The 21,775-nt window shown below is 38.3% G+C and overlaps 1 protein-coding gene across 4 annotated transcripts in view; it reads left to right on the top strand.

Annotated features, from left to right (window-relative positions):
• Window positions 1–21,775, top strand: part of grm4 (glutamate receptor, metabotropic 4) — a 189,278-nt gene that overhangs the window by 67,043 nt on the left and 100,460 nt on the right. The window lies entirely within an intron of this gene.

The raw sequence follows: 21,775 nt of genomic DNA, 5'->3' as shown, positions 1-21,775 counted from the left end.
ATGAGAACCCGGTGGATCTTGGTGCACAGCTTGTGCAAAGAGCGCTCAGGCGTGAGAGGATATTTAGAGATCGCTGTAATCCGTTCGAATTGCCTGAACAATCACTGTACGAAAGGTAGAGGTTTTGGGGAGAGGGGTTGCATTACATCTGTCAGCTGCTGGAGCCTCACATCAGTAATGTAACGCACCGCAACCACGCGCTGACAGTCCCGCAGACAATGAACTTCTGCATTGCACTGAGGTTCTTTGATACAGTTAATATATCTCTTTGTGATGTTCATAATTATTATGATGTCCTTAAATCCCTCGTTGGATGGGTTACAAGCAAGCCACAGATAAAATGCCATTAATCAATTATTAATTAAGTAAATCATGGAGTGATGCATTCATTCATTCATAGGCACTTTTATGTATTCTGTTGGCGATGCTGAAAACCTCGGGAAGAACACAATATGTAGAGCTATTCATAAAGTCACGGGGGCTACAATCACATGCCATAACGAAGAATGTGGTACACACATACATTTATGGAACACACAAATGTTACTGTAGTCAGATATACAGTACAAGTGCAGTCATAGTGGGGAAGTAATATTATAATGGCACTAACTTCCACATTGACACAGTCGGCGATTTTGTGCCAGCGATCCTTGCGCCGTTTGGCAGCTGCAACTGTGTTGCTTTTTGCCTGGATTATTGATTTGTATTGCTCGTATTTATTAATTATTATTGTTTGCTCCTCCGTTGTGAAATATTGGGCTTGGGCCGGTTTGTTACATGTTTGCAATTGGTTGCATGCAGCAACCTCCGCCCTTTTTATGTGAGTGCGCACAGATCTAGTGTGGACATGCCTGAATTGAATCAGTGAGTTGATAGCCGGCTTTATGGTACCGAAAATCCGGAGGGTGGACGTCTCGGTAAGTGAAGCCAGATAAGTAAGAGGAAGCCGGGCTAGGTTAATCCAGCTTTATGGTACAGGCCTCAGGACTCTAATAGGAAGTAAAACAGGAAATAATAATTAAAAAAAAAAAAAAACTCAGGGCATGACAATACATGACAGTTTAAAGAGTAATTTGTTCCTGATAATATGGAGAAATCAAAAGATTCATCAATTTCAATAGATATATTTCATATAGAATAAAATGAACCATGCAGTATCATAATAATATAATAATAATAACATTCACTGTGCAAACATGTATCTAAACCTTGCCTTTTGCAGACATATGTATCTGTATTAGGCTGTATCTGCACTAGCAATACCAGTTAGCTACTCTAAGTACTGGGGACCACAGATGCTCCATTGATTGAGTCAGAGCATCACATGCTAAGAACAATTTAGACTGAAGCAAGGATTAGAATAGGGTTGTAAGTGTAGTGTAGGATGACACATTCAGGAGATTATGACCATGTTTTTCTCCATCCAGGAAGCGCTCAGATCCTTCTTCCTGGCTTGGAAACACAAGTCTTCCAAACCAATCCTTCTGGTCAAGAGATCATGTGCTTTTCTATTGCAGAGGGACATTAGCTTACAATACTCCAAAAATTGGAGCATTGTTGACATCTGTCACCTGCACTACTGCAGTCTGAAAACACTACACAGAAAGAAGAATCAAATATTTTACTGCAATGCCATATATGATCTTAAAAAGCCAGACAGTGAACTGAAAACCCTTTGCTGTCATCCCTCTTTGCCCACTCCTTCATCATTCTGCTTCACCTTTCAAAATATAATAGCAGCAAAGGCCCCCCAAAATGAGCCTGAAGAAAGGATTTATCCTGAAATGGACTCTAGGATCTCTTTTTCAATACTGAGTTAAGGATGTCCGTTATTTGGGATTATCTTCATAAATGTGATCACACTTCAAATATTTTTTCTGAGCTTTAATCCGCACAGAAACCATTTTTCACAAACAATGAATGTATTATGGATGTATGCAATCTTCTATTTAATACATTATGTTGAACAGTTAGAAACATGACAATAAAATTAGAGTGGGGGAAATAATTACTGCTGGTCTTCACTTAAAGGAATTCTGTCAATTTTAAATTATATGGGAGGCAACATCAAGAAATTTCTACAGGATTTATCAGAAAGAATGGTTGGTAGAATGCTTTGATATTATCTAAGATAGAAAAAAACATTAACATTTAGATTGGATCTAGTTAAAGGGGTGGATCCATGTGTGTTGTACACTTCCTTTTGACATTGTGAGATATACACAACTGTTTTTATCAGTAACATGTAAACTCTGACAGCATTGCAGGTGTGTGTGATGGATTGATAGTTTTTTTTTGCAGCTGTCTAAGAGGAAGAGGAATGACATTTTGATGACACCCATTGACGGGATTTGGTTCAACTTCAGTAAGACTGTTGGGCCTTGATTGAGGCATATGCATGACTGAGAGTCCTGAGGTTTCAGGCTGTTTGTCTGCTCCATCCAATTATTTTATTTGTATTTGTTCTCGACTGCTTCCTTTTTGTCCTGCTACCTTCATTGACCATGTTTTAGTCCTTTACTCCATTTTGATGTTGTTTATGTTAATATTACAGAACTGCACCAGTGTTGTCTTCAGTTTCTCTATCTGGGTCCAATTCCTTTGATTCCTTGTTTTCCTCACAAAGTTGACAGGATGCTCAGTTGTTTTTTTTGCTGGGAACAACTCTCCATTCCAGCTAATGAGAGAAATAAAGTGGACCACGAATGTAAAATCGTAGGATAAAAAAATAAAACAAAAAGCTGATAGATGCTAAAATGCTCTGTTGAGCTCAGGTAAAGGGTCCAATTGTTGATTTGACTACTGTCACCTTACAAAATACAATCATTATTTGCAGCCACGATTTTGTAATATTATGATTTCTGTTTTCACCTTGATACATAATCAGTGGACACAATTTAATGTCAGATCCAGCATTCGTCCTATCACCATGATAGTGATCACCCACTGCATTTTAATTCTCTTTCTGCTGCCTGTCAGAACTAATTACCCATACATATCCGTGCGAGTGGAATCTTTTATCCCCCCTTCGTCCTACCTGGAAGTAACTTGACAGCTCTCACAGACTCTTTGTTAGCAGACTGCTATTTTAATCATTTATTCAACCAGCTTTGAAAGCAAGCTGTGAAAGGCTAATTTCTCCAACCTCAGTGAAGAGCACATGTCAGGGGCATTATCTTAGTATACGGTAACCCCTCGCTCATTTGCGCTTCAAGATCCATGGCTTCCCTACATTGCGGATTTTTAGCAGGTAGTCACATGGTACCGTACGCGCATGCTATTGGCTGACAGCTTCCAGAAGTGCGCTGTGTTCCAACACTCCCGGAACGCAGCACACTCCCATGTAGTAAAGAAACACTTTTCTTTAATACGAAAGTGCTTTAAACAGTCTATAAGAGTGTGGGAAAAGGTAATACAGATGTAAGGTGGTTTAATATCAGTATGGAAAGGGTTCATAAACTTTTAAATTAACGTAAATAATAAATAGTTTGTCGCTATATCATGTAATTTCATTTTTCACGGGTGGTCCTGGTAAGCATTAACCGCGAGTAACGAGGGATTACTGTATTTCAGGGTTGATGCAAGACAGATTCTCTAAAACATGCATGATGTTATTAAAATACTGTACATATTAAAAAAAAAAAAAAAAAAAACATGTTCTGAAATGATCATGAACTGACACATCCTGACAAACAGAAGGGACTGATCATCCTGGAAGAGTTAATTATTGCTGAATTCCAACTGCGGCGTGGTAGAGGGATCTCATTAGAAGTATGCCACACCTCTCTAAAGAGGAAGAGTGGGATTTCATGGGAGAAGCGCACAGCTCTATGACTCTCATTTCCAATGAGTTCCTGTGACCAATAGCATTTTCTCCAGTGGGTGCAATTCTCAAGCTTATTTTTGGGGCTGGGCAGACTTACTTACTTGCCAATAAAATGACTGCAACCACTGGGAAAGAGCAGGAACAGTCAATTGGTTTAACCTTATCTACCTTCAACATGCCTGTGCTGACTTTATGCTTCCTCCCATTTCATTTTCATTGAAATTTGTCATTGTTTTCTTTTGCCCAATCCTGGCTCTGCACACAGACATACTGAAATAGCTTATTCAATTACAGGATTTTGAACAGAGAAATCAAAGATGAGTTGAAACAAATGATTGTACTTTCAATATAAAGTTAAAAGTCTGTCTTGAATCAAAGAAGAGGAGTTTTAAGGATTCATTTAAACATCAAATGTTTGATTTTATTCTGTCTCTTTACAGCAACATCTTTCATATTACATTGTCATAGACAATTAAGTTTATAGGCTTTTTGACAAGAACTGGATATCTTTTTACATGTGGAGACAATAGATGAGATTACGTGGGATGAAACCAGTCCCTCAATGCTCCTCAAAACTCCAAACATCTGAGGAAATATAGATGACAAATCCTGACCAGGGAATTGCTCTCAAAGAGCCTGATTGAAAGCTCATGTCAGGAAGGCTGAGGCAATCAGAAGACTTGTGTATTTCAAGTTGGGAGAGGTTATACTGAGAGCATGATAAAATTCCAACATCCTGATCCACCATTCAGGCAGCTGTTTGCTATTATTGGGGCTGCACCACAGTGTTCTGTGTTCTCACAAATTTGCATCTCTATTTGCTTCAATCTACTATGGTTAAGATGTCTGAAAATAGATAATGCATTATTGCACGAGTGGCTCTAAACTCATTATGTGTCATACATACATATATATATATATTGCGCTTGTTAAATTGATACAGGTCCAATAGTAAAAAGAGAGAAAGAACTCTTAATTGAAAGACAGGATGTTTGGGTTATTGCAAATTTATGGCCAGTTTGTTAGGCAAGCTACCCAGTAATTCAGAAGCTCCATGTTGGCTTGTTAGACTGCCAAAATGACAATTAGTAAAAGTACACACAACCGGCCTGCTTCACATGAAAATATAACTCTGGATAAAAATGCTGTGGAATTTACCCACTATCATTCATATGAAGCTTCAGCAAGCTCATAAGAAATAAAATTTTTTTTGTGTCTGAACGTATCATGAAACATGATAATTACTGTTTAACCACTTGGCTAAATTATCTCCAAAGGTAATTTTGAAGCTAGATTATTTCTTCATCTCTTGTTTGTTTTGCTTCTCTTTGTGTTTTGCTTCTTTCAGCTCGAGGTTTTGAGTTTTCAGTCTAGAATGTTAGTCGTTTATCAGACATTGTAGCAAAAAGGGGTTTGACTTCAAACTAATCTTTTGAAACTACTGAGAACTATGGATTTACACCATAGGACCTAATATCTCAGCCAAACTACATGAAGTTTTTTATGGTAGCCAACCAAGCAAATTATGTTGTGAATCAATGTTGTACATTGTCTTCATATTTAAATTACCTTTATTTGATGGTGGAAGGTTGCTGTGTAGGACAAGATTAAAACAAGAATTAGTACAAAAATACAGTATATGTAATATTGTATATGTAACTATTCATACTTTTTCAGACAGAACTGGGAATAAAGCCCTGTCTCAAATAAAAGCTAGCCTCCAAATTAAAGGTAAAATAAACCCCTAGTTTCTATTTAAGGAATGCTCAAAACCACTGAAATATTAAATGAATATTGACAGATTTCCTGATAAATTCAGTTGTTTTTCCTTTCTGATGCATGTGCAAATTGAGAAATATCTGCTGACACATTTGCTATATAAACCTCATATAGAACTCAGTAAAGAACTGAATATACATACTGTACTGTGTTCTTGTAAATTAATGATCCAATACCGTTTTATCTGTAAATTACTGTATATTTACAATTACAAACTGTACATGAATCTACTTTATGTGTTCAGTATTTAACAATAATTAAAGAATGTTCCCATGGTACCACTACTAAAATGATGAATGTACTCACATGCACTTGTAATTACAAAGTAGATGTTGTCTAATGAATGTAATGAACAATGTGTGTGAATGTGACTTAGAATTAGAGTTAGAGATAGAGATAGAGTTAGGTTTAGAGTTAGGTTAGAGTAAGAGTTAGGGTTAGGATTAGAGTTAGGGTTAGGATTAGGGTTAGAGTTAGGGTTAGGGTTAGAATTTGGGTTGGAGTAAGAGCTAGGGTTACAGTTGGGGTTAGGTTTACAGTTAGAATTAGGGTTAGGTTTAGGGTTAGAGTTAGAGTTAGGGTTAGAGTTATGGGCTATAGTTAGGGTTAGAGTTAGAGTTAGGGTAACAGTTGAGGGTTCTTTAACAAGCAAGTCCAGTTGATTCTTTTTCACTCTTCTTGAGTTACTGCTGTGGTGTTCAGACTAAATCTTGTTCCATTGTACCCTCATGTATCATCTCCATTAACATACACAATAGAAAGTGGAAATAACATGAGATAATTTCTTCTCTATCCTTTCGTACAAAGGTAACCTAAGTTTGAAAAAAGTTGTAATATTATTGCATCTTTTTAATAATTGGTTTTCATTGTCTCCAGTTTCCGCATTATGACGCAATGAATATAGCAAAGCACACCCAGCACTAATCATGACAATTAAGCTGGAAAGGCCTTTTTTCACCTTCATGGTGCTATATCACCCACATTAACCACAGAGCAGCTTTCAACTATAGACACATTTTAATAATTAAGGAACCCAAGATCATTAATAATTGAGTCATTTATTCATTAAACAACAAAAAGAAAGCAACAGAACCAGTAGAGAAGCTGTAACCAATGGGGAATCCTGATCTGCAGGAGAGTGGACTAACTGGGTTTATGAATAAAATGTGGGAGTTATATCTCTTGTGGTTTTCAGACAGGTCCTCCAGTAGGAAGACAGATATGTAGGATGGATAATTGGCTTGGCGATAACTGTCATCTGACCACGTAATGAATATAATCAGCCTTTTCTCTAATAGCTTATTGCACTATGGCAGTTTTTTACTCCCTTGATATTCATAAAAGGATGAAAAAGATCTGCCAGACACTTATAGAAAAAATATACTGTACATTCTTTGGTATTTAAATTGTTTTTACCTTTTTTTAAAATAAATGTTATGTTATTTGCAAGAAACAATGGCTTGCATTCATTTTTCTATTTTTTCCCCTGTATTTTTCTTTTCTGCTACAGGATTGTTAACAAATACAGAACTGTTGCATCAGCACCAAGCATGTTAAGTAAAATCATGTAGAGTAACATGATTGCTTTTATGTTGATTTTAAGAGTCCAAAATTTAGTGCCATACAGATATTAAGTCGAGGGAAGTGATGTAAACTTGATTATTAAAAACAGACAAATAATTGAGAATGACTTTACTCAACGAGACCTGTATCTTTTACTTTTTTATTATGTGTTGTTTTTAACACATAACTACTATTTTTTCTTCCTTAGAGCTAAATGATGTAAGAATCATGTTTTTGGGTTAGGTTTATGACCAGAAGCCTTAACTGACACTGACGCTGAACATTATTCTATTTGATGTTAACTAGTGGTCAAGTTAACTGAAGAAGTAATCATACATAAGGTGGCATGTTGGACTTTTGATTATCAGGAAATGCATCAGCCTGTCATACATGTAAATGCAGTGGAATACCTCAGTGGACTGAAGCTTTGATTAGCCTCTAGTCCTGCCAAAGATAAAATTAATTCAGTAGAGGTAGAGATGTAGAGGTTACATTATGGTACTACAGTATTTTATTCAATTTATGTGTTGTTGTTTTTTCATGTTTTTCTTTGTTTGTTACTGTTTCTGATAAGTCGTAGGGAATAGCATTTACGTGTTTAGTGTAGTAATGACATGTAAATGATCTCAAATGGTGATTAAAGATTAAAATAAATAACGACTTCAAACTCAAAGAATGCTTTAATTCAATGCATGATAATTATTCATCAATAAAACCAGAATGAAAAAAGACATTTGAAAATGTCTAAAAGTCACACAAGACATGATGCGAGTCTTGATTTATGAGAAATCATACATATCCAGCTATTTTAAGACAGGAAAATAATAGGTTATTGACCAAAAGTATAATGAGACTGATGTTTCAGGGAATGCCTTCTAAAATGCAAACACCCACCATCACCTCCATCATTACTCTTTTTTTTTTTTAAATTCTGCATGTTTTTGAAGCTTTTAGCACAATGTTCTGAGTTTTTGCCCTTTTTTTTCACTGTACCCAAAGAAGGAAGTGGATTTTTTTCTGTTTCCTTGGGAGCATGGTGTATCAACATCACACAGAATTGAAGTTAGGCTTTAAATGCAGCTGTTTCATTTTTATTCCCATTTGTTGAATAGGTAGCTGACATGAATTTGAGAGATTCGTCCTATAAGCCCACACAAAAGCAAACATGTCCTCAGAACACAACGTGACACCGTTGATAAGCATTCAGATTCGCACAAGGTTGTACATTTAAAGTGGGTGGATTCCTTGATGAGATACACCACAAAGACTTTTTTGGGTCAAGACAAGGCAATACTTCAAAACTGTGTGGTCTGCCTGGTTTGAGAACAAGTAATCTCATGGTGAAGGAAAACATTTTGCCACCTCCTGTCAATAGTGCTGGGACCTTGATGGTTGGGTATTGATGACTTTATGAGGAACCTGTATTAGTAAGTGGCATTTTATGGACTTTAGGGTTTTTTTCTTGGTATACTTTTGAGCACCCAGCAGAGACTGAGACCTGGCAGAGGCATTATTACTCCTTTTTTCCTTTTTTTTATATCCATGATCAATACCTTCTGCTACTTGTTGTGATGTGCTGACTATCAATTACTATTATTTAAATATGGAATGCTGTCAGACTTTACAATTTAAAATGTATACTGATGACTGTTTTAAGAGCCAAGGAGGACAGGTGTATAAAAATCTATATGCTGAGCATTTATCTTTCTTTCTGCTTCCACTCATTTTTGAAGTTTGACTTTCCTATTTGATCTTGCCCAAAACATTCCTAAAATATCCTACTCATTAGCTACCTAGTGGACGTGTTGGCAGAGGATTTTTGTATTTGTGGTATGTTTTTTTATGACCACATGGTTTTTCACATGTTATTGTACATCTCAAGGGCCATGTGAACCAGGGCTGCTACTATACTGAGTGGTGTGTTATCTTTAATGCTTGTGGCTATTTTTCATCATGTGAAGGGCCATGCTGATGTCTTACCGGTTGCATCAGTGTTTGTGACAGATGATCAACCATGCACAGCAGATGCATCCCCCGTGTGCTGTATGTTGTTGAAAAGTACACATGAGAGTGGAGGGTATACATTTTATACCCTGCCTGCTTGGATTTGTTTTGATTTGTAGAAAAAAAATCCTGGAAGGGACAGATGCTTTTTTTTTTTTTTGTTCACTCCAGAACATGTAACAGCTCCTAACTGGTCACCAGTGTGGATGCTGGTCCACTGCCCAAATGTTGGCATCTCCTCTTTGCTATGGCTATAAGCGAGCTCAGTCATACACACGTGTGCTGCTCCTCATTGAAGTTTTAACCAAAGTTATTTTGAGTTGCCGTGCAGGAGAATCAAGGGTGTGATTATTAATATTAACAATGGTTTTATCCCGTTCAATGTGGATAACTTCAGCGCTCTGGTGTAATGCATCCTGACTGTCTGGGAGGGCTTCCTGACACTTAAATAAATAAATTCAGCATGAAACATTAAAACTGCTGACATGTGAACTGAATAACATTTATGTGGAAGTTCAGCAACATTAAGTCCTCACATTCATGCGACGTTGAACCAAACCATTTCGACCAAGTACACCAGTTTATTTGTACAACATGCACTGATGGCATTGGCCAGTCCCAGACAGACAAAGGTCATGACAAAGAATTTAAAACGTCGACCTGGCCGCTAAATTGCCCAGATGACAATGTGATAAAGCTTGAAGATACTTGATTGGTGAGTGCCATTGACATGAGTAAAGTGTTCCTAGTCTGTGACTGTGTTTACGTGAGTAATGTATGGATGGGAACTAAAGTTCTCCGTCAGGACACTGGTTTGTAAACAATATGATTGATGCCAATAGCTGATCAATGGAAACTGTGTTGTATTTGTTTTCAGGAATTAAAATAATCCTCTTATAGAAAGATGCAGAGTAAATATATTGATCGTCCATTGTTTTAAATGCATCTGTTATAACCTAATGCTGTCTAATAGAAAATATCTGTAATACACTCCACCTTCATGGAACATGTCTTGTTTTAGATGGGTCAAACTTACATGAATAGCATTTTGTTTGGTTTTTCCTGATGCTTTCAACAACTCTCACACTAGCACAAGTTACTGTTATTTATGTTAGTGAATGTGCTTGTGAAACTTTTTGACTGCTTTTCTATTACAAATTTTCAGTTCCTATTACTATTATTCAGTGAGATCCTTGCTAAACTATGCAAAACAGCAACATATTAACTCAACATTTTACCAAGTTAAATTGTCCTGGAAAAAAAAAAAGAAGAAAAAAATGTGAGCTTTTGTGAGTTTACGATTGCTTTTGGGTTAATGGTCTGGTTTATTGACTCTAAATGCTGAAATAATTATCCTCTTTACCAACTAAATTCAGTGTGAACTGGTAGCCTGGGGCGTTAATTTAAATATTTTTGTCTAAATCTCTATTTTGATTGGACTTGTTTGAAAAGAAGAGTGCCTGCCAGTGTGTGATGTAAAGAAACCAAATTGGTCAAACAGGTGGGTATCCCAGTGTAGATGAAAATCCTCTTTTTCTTCTAACTCATGCAGTAATGTTATTATGCAGGTGTGGTGTGTGTGTGTGTGTGTGTGTGTGTGTGTGTGTGCGTGCGTGCGTGTCTGTGTGCACGCAATGCTGTGTAACCAGGACTTGAAAACCACTCCACGAGTTTGTATGACACGCTTCATTTAGAATAGTTGAAGGTAAAACCGTATCAGACAGTGACGGATGGTATGAGAATGCTTTCATTGCTGGATCTGTGAAACTGGACCGGGCCCGATTGTGATCTTCTCAAACTCATACTGGGAGACATCCTCTGTAATCTGAATGGAAATACAGTGTTCCTGTTAATTCATTACAGTTGACCAGCAGCAATTATGATAGAGGTGATCTATGGCAGAATCTGTCGTTTTCTGGGCTGTAGCATAGTGAGTCTGTGAACTTGTTTTAAGCAACAGTCAGCTCCCTTATGTATCATCAATGGTTTCTACAAACTTCAGTGCCTTGAATAAAGGGTCACTAAAGGTCTAGTCTCTGGTGCCCAGAGAGGAGAGCAGAGAGATAGAGACCCGTATAACAGAGAGTCGATTCTTCACACACTCTGTCTTAAAGTCTTAACAGATGGGAGTGCTATGTTTAGCACAGAAGTGCTTCAAAGAAGCTTGAAGCATCTTCAACATCCGAAGGGACGGAGAGAACCCTCATTACTGAGAGTGAATTTCCAGCCTGTTCTGCTTTACTGTACATTGTGGTTCTATGCTGAATTTTTTTTTCTTATATCTAAAATCAAAGGTGTTTTTATAAAAACAAAAATCAGAAATTGTTTGGATGCACCGAGCTTTTAAGCATGCAGAGCAGGCTGGAGCTAGCAGGAGTTGCCTGTACTCAAGTGGAAGCATAGCCACTTTCTTGTTGGGTTGATTGTTGCTTTTGCTAAAAACTTTAAATGGTTTAGGGACAGATATGGGATACAATATAGTGTAAAATTAGCTGAAACTAATAATTTGCCATGTTAGACTGAGGTGTCCTTAGAGTAATGTAGAAAACTCCAAAACACAGGTCTTTTTCATAAAAATTAACAAAATAGTCTTAAATTGAATGATTGTTTTTATTAGTAACATTTTATTTCACACTTTCTACAACATGGTAACTTATGTTAACCCAAGAAAAACCACGGTGACATCAGTGTAACATGCACATTGATTGTCCCTATTCTCTGTGGTCTATTTGATTTGTGTTATAACCCACATAATTTTCCTTTAATGCTGTGGATTCTTTTGGGTTAAGTTAGGATTGGTCATATCTTCTGAAATCCAACCATTCATCATGTACTCATTTGGTTATATGACCACAATCTTGCACATAGAAGAGAGGCCATCTGTGATTCTAGTCATGATACATGAACATTTCATCACAATGAGAAGAGCTGACATGATACTTAGACTGTAACCAATTAAAACCTCAACCAAACAATGACCACATTTTGTTTATCAGTGTAGTAACAAAATCAGAAAGAAAATAATCTCTAGTTGATTCCTTTTTGAATGAAATCCCTCCAAATGCTTTTCACTTCATGCAGAATTCCTTTAAAGTTGCATATTTTTTTATTAGAGACATTAGTTGCTTTAAATGTTTCAGGAAAAATAAGACACAAATACTAACAACAAAAACAACCATCAATTCCAAGGTTTTTTGATTTCCTCCTCCATGAGGTGGAATAATTGAACAGCTCCTTGTATGAATGCAATAGGGTTCTATCATATTCACAATTAAAATATCTTTTTTCGAAATTCACCTTTTCTCGTAGCTAAAGCAAATTTTCATTTAGGAACGTTCACAGTAAATCATGGATAATTTAGAGAGGCTGTATTTTTAGTCTGGAGGCTTGTGGGAGTAACATCTAAGCTGCTGACTTCAGTGCTTCACAATCTCAGGTCAAACCTACAACTCTTCTGAGTAGGAGGAAGGTCACTTGTCTCATCAGTTCCACACAAAATCAAAAGGATGACAACATGCAAAGCTGTTCTCAGCATGCAAATTACAAACCCGACACAAAAGTCAATAACTGAAAAGACCTTCAACAAAAAGACATGCGTGTACAAACATGTACAGATTCAGCGACATATCCCCAGTGTGTGAGGTGGCATTTTACTGGTCAGCTGTGTGGGTGTTTGCTCATTTGTGATTACCGTGCTAAGCCACCAGCTATAAACTTTTGAACCTCTAATACACAAAGTGATGAAGCTGATAAAATCCCATTCATGTGACTCTTCTGATTTATTCTGGTTGCAAGTTTCTGCTGAAGAGTATTTTACAAAAGTGTCAAGCTTACAGTACTGTACTTCAGATCAGTGGTATAGTTGGGTTTTGGCCAGGTTTGATCAGATACATGTTGAGGAAAACACATCAGTCTGTCTCATCACCTTATGGTCATATCCCCAGCAGCTTCTGTTCAGCAAAATCTTGATAGAACGGAAGATTTACCATCTCTTCTGGGGAACTGACATAGGCAGCAAAGAGACTCCCCAGAGTGCTCTGCATGATTGAAACAAGTGTGATATTAATGTCTGCGGAAGCTACAGCTGGGTGTGCTAAATGTTATTGGCTCTTTGGTCTCCTGTCAATTCTTCAGAATGCCAGAATTCCACCAGTCCAATCTAAGAGATGCACACTATTCTAAAAAGGTCTTAGCCATGCTCGGAGATTCAGTTACTTGAGTCTTAGTTTAACACTTCTACTGCATTAATTGTTGACCTAACCCATGGTGAATAGGCTAAAAGCTATTAAGGAGAAAGCCTGGTAAACTAAAGTGGTGCATTGGACTTGAAAAGTCCACTCCCATCCCTCACTGCAAAATTTACATGACTTCTATTTATGTTGGCTGGCACTGTCCAGAGCCAAATATGTTTAGGAATTGAACTAAATTATAAGCAAAAGACACAATGAATGAAATGATGATGCATGTCTGTATGGTCTGAGAAGCTTGCACAGAAACAACATTTTATAGTAACTGTAAATTGCAGATTCTATTCCAGTTGTGAGTGGAACATTGCATAGTTGAATCATGAAAATTATAACAAGAGTTTTAGTAAATTGGACTCCATGAAGTTGTAGCAGAAAACTGCAGGCATTATCTTTGCCTGAATATTTTAAGCACCCTGTGGTTTTGCCCACTGACTCCCAGGCATAATGCAGCCCTTTCTTTGTTGCAGCCAACACGTAAAGCTCCCTGCTGTTTGACACTGAGGTGCCTTTTACACTGCAAGATCCGCTGTGCTGTAGCACCATGGTGGAGCAAAACAATACCAGAATCCAGTAATCGTAGAGTGTTGAACAAACCTTAAATGTTTTAGGCTATGGCACCTGGGAAATGTTTTAGTGAATGATTATAATGGTTATTTTTGCATTTATGCTTGTCCGAAGACAATAGACAAATCTGCCAAATATTGATGTCAACAGTACAAATACAGTATGTTCAGCCAAATATTTTATTAGGGCTGTCAACATAAATGTAATATCCTGGTGATTTATTTTAAAACTTTGTGGAGGTTAATCTCTTCAGGGCACATCACAAACTCCGTCCCTAATTTCCTCCTAAATTTCAGAGTGGGTAAAGAAGCAGATATCTCTCTGTGTTCAGTGAAATATCTTGTTTTAAAATTTAAATTTCCACAAGGAAGCATTAATATGTCTCCAGGATTATTGGGTTTCAAAACCCCTATTTGTACAAAAATATCAAGGACTGTTATGTAGCATGATATGGCGCAACTGGGGCCCTTCCCGGAGCCAGTTGGGTCTCGTATGCGAGAGCCTGGTGGCCAGGCCTTTGCCCACAGAGCCCGGCTGCGCTCAGCCCGAAAGGATGACATGGGCCCAACCTCCGGTGAACTCACCACCTGCCGAGGGAATCGTAGGGGATGAGTACAATGTGGATTGAGTGGGAGTCAATACTTTTCTGGTGTTTCCCAAGGTGAGAGGCAGTGCGGTGAGAGTCTGTTCTGAAGGTCTGCTGGAACCCTCTGTTAGTGAGGTCTTCAACTCCCACCTCCGCGAGAGCTTCTCTCTGATCCCGCTGGAGGCTTTACACATTGAGTAAGAGTGGACCATGTTCTCCACCTCCATTTTTGAAGTAGCTGCTCGGAGCTGTGGTCACAAGGACTCAGGTGCCTGTCGCGGTGGTAACCCCCAATCTCAGTGAAGGACATCAGAAGTAAGGAATGCAGTCAAGCTAAATTCCCTAATTTGTTCTAAACCCTGACTGAAAGTCCTCTAAAAACGATTCCCCAATAAATATTCATTTAGATGTTTGGCCACTACATTCTTTAGAAACTTAGATAGGAATGACAGGCTGGAGGTGGAACTGTAAGTTGAGATGAGGTTTTCATCTAGGCTTGCTTCTTAAGGAAGTGCTTGATCAAAGCAATTTTAAACATATGTGGCAAATAAGCTATTGTTAAGGACTTGATAATTATTGACAATATGGGTTTATTTATTAACGGTCGTACCTCTTTAAGAAGTATAGTCAGAATGTTGTCCAGCAGACTAGTGGTTGGTTTAGCATAGGAAAAGAAGGGTTATTTCTTTCTTATTCACCTGAATAACAGATGATTCATAGCTTTGATTTCACCAGAAATTATACTTAATACATTTTATTGAATTTTTTCAAAGTCTTCAATACATTTGCAGGACTAAATTATTTGACTGGTTGGCAGAAAAACACAAAAGCTTCACTAGAATTATACTTCTAAATGAGAAAAAATAACTGATACACTGCGACAGGTTTTGCAAGTGACCTTTAGAAGAATGAAACAGTAAATACACAACACAGCGATGAGGATATCTGTCCCCTGTAATCAAACAAAGCACGATGTTACAGCATCATCTCCAGAAGGCAGAAACAACATGAGGACGAAGGATAAAGCATAGTCGAGTGCAGATGCTAAAAATCATGCTCCTATTTCCAGGTATAAGCTTTATTCTGATTTGGGTGATTTTTCAACAAGTTAAGGTTATGATAAGGCACCGATAAACGACATTCTAAAATCAGGAGGAATGTTTCTCATTATCAATCAATTTATTCTCATCATCAATGAATGTATAGGTAGTTGATTTAGATTGGATTCATATCCTCAAACTATCCATCCACCCATCTATCCTCCATCCATCCATCCATCCATCCATACATACAGTACATACATACATATTCCATGATGTCTCCGGTAGGACATGCACCGAACAAATTCCCAGGGAGATGTCTAGGAAGCATCCAAAAAAGATGCCCGAGTCACCTCAGCTGGCTCCGCTTGTTGTGGAGGAGCAGGGGCTCTACTCCCGAGTTCCTCCTTGGTGACTGAGCTCCTCACCCTATCTCTAGGGGTTCGCCCAGCCACTTTACGGAGGAAACTCATTTCAGCCAAAGGAACCTGATCTGGGAGAAGTGCTTGCAGAACTGGAAGTTGAAGACCTCACTGAGAGAGTTTTCCACTAGATTTTCCCAACAGACTCAAAACATGTTTGGGCCTGCTGGGTCTGTCTGGCTTTCTGCTCTGCCAGCGGAACCAGCCCACCACCAGGCGATGATCAGTTACCAACTCTGCCCCTCTTTTCACCCGGGTGTCCAAAACACGTGGTCGGAGGTCCAATGACACAGCAACAATGTTGTCATCGACCACTGGCCTGGGGTGACTTGGTGCCATGTGAATTTACGGACATCCCTGTGCTTGAACAAGGTGTTATGAGCAAACTATGACTAGCACAGAAGTCCAATAACAGAACACAACTTGTGTTCAGATTGGGGAGGCCATTCTTCCCATCACCCCTTTCCAGGTCTTACTGTCACTGCCCATGTGGGTGTTGACGTTACCAAGAAGAATAAACGAGTCTCCAGTCGGAGCACTATTTAGTACCCCTCCCAGGGACTCCAAGAGGGCTGGTTAGTCTGAACTGCTGTTAAGCCCCTAGGCAGAAAGAACAGTGAGATATCAGTCCACTGCCCAAAGGTGCAGGGACGCGACCCTCTTGTTTACTGGGGTAAACTCCAACATATGAAAGCAGAGCTGTCCAGACCAGCCCTCCGCCTCTCACCTTGGGCAACACCAGAAAAGTGAAGAGTCCAGCCCCATTCAAGGGTTTGGGTTACAGACCCCAAGGTGTTGGTGGAGGTGAGCCTGACTATATCTAGTCGGTACCTCTCAACGTGACATTCCACGTTCATGACTCTTTGTCCAGGGATTGGGTCGTCGAGCCCCATGTTGTCAACTAATCCACACTTCACCAGACACCTACAGTTCCCCTTGGCGGATGGTGCCCCGTGGACGCCCAGCCACCAGGCGCTTGGATGCAAGCCCCAACCCCTTGCCTAGCTCCAGGGTGGGGCCCCAGTTACACCATACCGGTCAATGTCTTGGTTCTTGATGTTTTTGTACTCATAAAGGTTGTGAGACTGCTCTTAGTCATGCCCGTCACCCAGAACCTGTTCGCCAAAGGAGACCCTATCAAGGGCACAAAGCCCCTGACAACATAGCTTTTGAGATCATTTTGGCACTCAACTCCCCCATCATGATAATGTGGCAGTTTTAAATTGACTCAAACTATTTGGTGGTAATTTAAATAGTTAATACTGGAAAAACACCCACAATACTTTCTTGCAATTTATGCAGAAAAAGATAATTGAAGCTTTCCCATTCATATTTTTGAACAAAAACATGTTGTTTTATTTCAGTAATACTCAGCATAACACTTTGTCATATCTTTGTGTTGTAACTAATTTGACAATGACATTGTTTGCATATTTGTTTGCAAAACATTAGCATTCTTCTTCCTAGCTTTTATGATGATACATTCTGCATTTTTTTATGTCTCACAACCGCCTATAAATCAATGGAACAATTAGATAAAGCTCCGAGGAGGATTGTGTGCGCAAAAGTATTTGAGTTTTATATATCTTAAATGCAATGCAAAACTCACAGAAAGTCCACCACATTTCTACCAGACATTTCTGTCCACAGTACATTAGTAACATGATTAGTTACATCCTGCTTCAAAGCGGTGATGTATTGTAATTATCAGTGTTTCTGTGTTTGTCCGTTAGTCTGTTCGTCCGTCTGTCCGTCCATCCATTACTCCACCGAATACCTTCGCAATCGTTGCAGATAGAAAGATGAAACGAAAAGTACATTACTTGGGCGGCAAAGGAGATGAAAATGAGATGATGATCTTGACCTTGAGAAAACTAGGTCAAGGTCAAATTTCAACTTTTGTACAGTCAAGAACCAGATAAGATAGAAAGGTGAGGGAGAAGGCCACTGTGAGTAAGACCGTAAATCAAAGCTATGGCTTTGATCTATGAAAGTAGGTCAGAGCATTAGCTTTGATCTTCGACCTATGCAAGTAGGTCAAGGTAAGATTTTGCAGTCTCTGACCGCCTTGGTTCTAGTTTTGAGTTTGATTTGTAATCCAAAAACTGAGAAATTGGGATTTTTGTTTGTTTAATGTATGACTTCTCTCATACATGAGGGAATAGGCATCTTTTCTCTACAAGTTGGATTCAGTATTTTGCTGAATGAGATTGCTAAGTGCTAAGGATAAGCTATGTTCACCCATCCACGTTACCTGATTGAAACAGATGCTTTGCATTTGGACCACACTGCAGGTTGCAATGATCTGTCAGGTGTCTGAATTATACATGCAAATGGAGTGAGCTATTTTGCATTGTGGAATAATTTTCACAGGAATTGCTGCACCTACACCTCAAGTCCCAACATTTTCATCATTAAGTTGCTTTTCAACTGAAGAGGATGCTCAGCAGAGCAAACAACATTTGGTATAAATGCTCCACCAGACAGCTCCTAAGAGGTCATAAATGATGCTGCAAAACAATGACATGCAACACAACTTTGCCTTTATTAATTTATAAAAAAAAGTAATTTATGAACTTGGTTTTTAAATTACGATTTTGGAGTCGTTAGGAGTTAAGGGCATATCAAGACATTGAGAAATAAATAGGGGTAGGGGCTACATTTGAATTAGACATCACTTATTTCAGGATGAGATGGTGAATTGTGGGGAAAGTTCAGATAGGACTGTCATGAACAGACTGGTGCTGCAGTTTCTAACTATCACAGTCAAAATGACATTATATTTTACCAACTTTCACTGCAGAATGATTCCAACAAAAACATCATCGCTACCCTCTAAAACTCACAAATTAGGGTGCACATTCTGAAATGTGTGAATCTCATTCACAGCAAATAACAACTTCACCTTCACAAGAACATGCACAGTGTTTCAGAAATCTGCTATTTCTGGTCCAGAATTGAACCTTTTAATAGTCACGACAATTAAACAGCTTTTCACTTGGCTGAGATCGGCACAGAACATGTTGGGTGTTATGGCTGACAGAGTCACGTGTCAGGACACAAATAAACTTGTGATAATTATTTAAATATCACATTTGAAAAGCAAACAACGTCATCATCACCATCAGACACACCAAGAGCCATGTGCATCACCTGTCCACTGTCTCCAGTTTTTCTTCCTTCAACATGAAGAAATCCATTATTTGGTTCAGTGCAGGGCTGGGTGTTTATAGTGCAATGATCACATGTGTTTGCCTATCTGTCTTTTTATTCTGCAGTCTGCCTCTAGGTAATCTTTAATGTAGGAGAACAAGAAAAGGGCATCCGGAGGAGGACACAAACACACCAGGCAAAAAAAATGAGTCGGTTTACTAAAACCATTTACAAATTAAGATACAAATTAAGGGGGTAATTAATACAAATATTAAGATATTTACCTGTACACATGGTTAAGAATGTAGCTATAATACCACTAAATGTTGATGTAGGTGTTTTGAAAACATCTCACAAGTTCATTTACAGCTACCACGACCATTTGTTAAAATCTTCTATAACCTTGTTAAACCTTGTTGACTGAGCACTTACGCATTCTAGTCCATGGCTACACTCAGGTCCATTATCATGTTTTCCATATCATTATATCATATTTTTGTCCCACTGAGGCACAAACAGGCGATCATTTTAATGTGTTGTTGCTGAAGCGAAGTACCTCTGCAGTGTCTACCCTGTCTTTATGGATATTTCTCAAACCAGGCTGGTTGCTAGGACAAGCATGGATGAATCTGTGGAAAAGATTGAAAATGCCTCATTGTACAGACACTGTACTGTATATATCAGCAGCAGAATGTTAGCTGTATCAATGTGGAACTGAAAGCAGCTAGTTCAAGGTTTGTTGTGAAGGATTATCTGGCAGAGAGGATGCAAATAGGCAAATAGAGAAACAAATAGTGGCCAACAAAAACATGCACGGCCCTCACAGGAGCCAACGTTTTATATGTCCACTTTGGGATAATGTAGCACTCTGATGTAGTAATACACACCGATAAAACATGCAATGGTGATTTAACAACAAATTCTCCACAAGCAGATAAGTGTTAAAATAACTTGTAAGATATTTGGGCTGTTTCACTACAACCGCCAGGTTATATCCAGCTGGGAACAGCTTACACTTTTCCTCTGCAATTTGCATAGTGGTGGAATACTGTTTACAATCAAAAATCGAGTGAAAAAATATAAAGTATGTATATTCTTAATTCTTGTGTATACATACTATATAAAAACCTATTTCACTGCTGAATATGGAACTGGTACATGCAGACACTTTAAATAAAACATTAACCAAACTACACTGAAACTATACAGAATTAATCCGTGACTCTTATGTATGTGATCTGTTCCAAATTAAAGCAGGCTGCTACAATTTGTCTTTGCTCCATAAGTGACATTTAATTAATTACAATTTCCCTGTTTATTGTAATGTAACATTATTCACTCTATAAATTGTACATTTAAAAGAAAAAAAAAAAGATATGCATCCACACACATCACCTCTTAGAAAGGGATTAAATAAAGGTTTATGTGAATTCTGACAGACTTTAAGTATCTAATCTTCATTATATCCCCCTAATATTGAAATTAAGTCAAGAATATGTATATCTGTTAACTGAATTTGTTCTGTGTCAGGTATAACTATCACCAATATATTCAAGTATACCCATGTTGCTCGTTACACTCCTGAAAATAACCTACCTATCCATTTATCCAACCATGCCCGTGGCTTGTTGCAACAAACTATTTTTTTATTAATCTTCTTGAAGACTGGATATTCATAATTGTCCGGTCTTCAACCACTTATCCACATTGTGGGTTTAGGGTTTGCTGGAGCCTATCCCAGCTAACTATGGGTTAGATGCAGGGTACACCCTGGACTCATCGCCAGCACTTTGCGAGGCCACAAATGTACAGACAACCACTTACTTACCTACTCAGACCTAAGGGCAATTTGGAGTGATCAGGTCACCTAATCTGCATGTTATTGTTATGGTAAAGACACATTGACAGGAAAACATTGTTGTATTCATTTGAACCATGTCACATTTAGTGGATTATCACTATATTTTGATATAATGATGTCAAATCCTCGTCAAAAAGACACACTGTGTAATATTGCAAGGAAACACCTCTACCTTCTGTTTGGTGAATCATTGTGTGTCAGAGGGATAAAAAAATTCCATCTACAGAAACACAGTTTTCAAATTACTTAACCTGACAAACTGTAATCCCTGGAAACAGTCCCCTGTGAGAAGAAACACAAGCACAACCATGAAATACAGACCTGTGGCCACTTCAGATGCAGCTTTGTGCTTTAGCTGCCCTATTTATTTTTTATTATTTTTTCTATCTGACTGTCTGTCTGTCTACATACTGTATATACCTATATGGAGAGACAGAGAGAGAGAAAGCGAGGGAGGGACTGCAGTTGTATAACAAGCAACAGTTGATCACCCCAAAGGAATTTAAAAAAATACAGGGCTGTTTATCATTATTATTGTAACAAATTGATCAAATCCCTATTCCATCTCTATTCAGACCTCTCATACGGATTAGGGTGGGTATCCAAACTGTCCCCTGAGCCAAAAGTAAACAAAACAAGCAGCAGGGAGTTTGAATACACCGTAAACCAGGAACCCAGAAAACTCGAGTCTCAGTTGTTCTAACTCAAGGTGCCATTAATTTTAGAGGCT

This window comes from Antennarius striatus, chromosome 5 (assembly GCF_040054535.1).
Source record: "Antennarius striatus isolate MH-2024 chromosome 5, ASM4005453v1, whole genome shotgun sequence".
Taxonomy (NCBI): Eukaryota; Metazoa; Chordata; class Actinopteri; order Lophiiformes; family Antennariidae; genus Antennarius; species Antennarius striatus.
The sequence above is the reverse complement of the archived record's forward strand: the minus strand, read 5'-3'. Positions and strand labels throughout refer to the sequence as shown.